Genomic DNA, 1,462 nt, shown 5'->3' with positions numbered 1-1,462 from the left:
CCCGGGCGCCGGCGCCGGCGGCCCTTCGGTGCCTGCTACTTCTTTCTCTTGTTTTCTTCTGTGAACGTTTCGCGGCTCGGCGTGCACCGAGTGCGCTCCGCAGCAGGCAGGGACCTGGGTCCCGCGGGGGGCCAGAGAACGGCCTTTTCTTCTCGGTTCCGTCTTCTCTCACACATCAGAGAACTCCTTTTTACAGACGTTTCACACTTTGTCAAACTTCAGTGCGTTTGGCATCGCCTTTCTACAGACTTTGGGCACATCAAAGGGTGTTTCAAAAGTAGCAACGAAGTTCTCCCTGGGCTGTTCAAGAATTGAGCCTTCACTCTGTGATGGGCTTATCTAAAATTAATAATTTGCACTAATAAGGTAGCACAAATATCAACGAATGAAAGCCGTCATGAACCTTACACTGTTTATGGTATATTTTGTGTGTGTGTATTTTATATATACATATATGTGTGTACAATATATGGATTATTGCCTTTTCCTGCTACAAGCTTGTTTATGAAATCCTATGTGCATAATATACAGTCTACAGATACAGGATGCACACGTGTATATTGTATTAGATATGTACATGTTGATTGTACAATATATGTTTATAAAGTGTGTGTGTGTACATGACAGGACTTTGCTCTTCCCTGCTTCAAGCAAGAGCCGGCTAAGAGAAGCAGTTATTTCTACAAATAGAGTAGGCGCATTGCAGAAGGGAGAAAGCATTCCGTGTACACGCACAGATTTTTACCAGTTGGTCTATCAGAAAAAATTTTAAAGCAGCCCCCAAATATTTACCCAAAAGAAGTTTCACTTGCTAGAAGCCCCGTCTAGTTTGCCTCCATGGAATCAGGAAAAGCACTGTGGGCTGGTGGTGTCATGAGATTGGCTCACAAACCACGAGGCAGAAACCAGGCTTTCAAGGAATTTGGTATTTTCTTTGATGAGAACTTGCAAAATGCTTAGAGAGCAGGAGTAACCACAGGAAGGAGGTTGCAGAAGCTGAGCCTGTGGATGAACTGCCTGTCCCATGGGAAGCTCCTGCCTTCAGTCTCCCTGGGGTACCACACCCTGTCTTCGACTTCTTACTCCTGCGGCTCCCTCCTCTGCCTTACAGATCCAGTGTGTTTTCAGTAAGAACTCCTTGTTCGGAAAGATATACTTTGCTGCTGTAGCTCGTGGTCCTTCATGGGCCAGGAAAACTCAGTATTTCATTCATTCACTCATCCCTTGATTAACTCCACAAACTTTTTTTATTGAGCTACTACTAAACGGAAGAATAAACTTTATTCCCCTTCCACTAAGTGGAGGAAAAATATTGAGGACCTTTCAGGGATAGGAGAATGACTTTCAGGATATCTAACATCAACTTCGGCTCACAGTTAAGTGAGAAAGATAAGAATAAAAGATACATGATACTATAACATGGAAAAGGCCTTAGCCAAATTGGAAGCAAAGTTCTCAGGAA

The sequence above is a fragment of the Colobus angolensis genome, unplaced genomic scaffold (assembly GCF_000951035.1).
Source record: "Colobus angolensis palliatus isolate OR3802 unplaced genomic scaffold, Cang.pa_1.0 Scaffold359, whole genome shotgun sequence".
Lineage (NCBI taxonomy): Eukaryota > Metazoa > Chordata > Mammalia > Primates > Cercopithecidae > Colobus > Colobus angolensis.
This window is presented reverse-complemented; position numbering follows the sequence as displayed.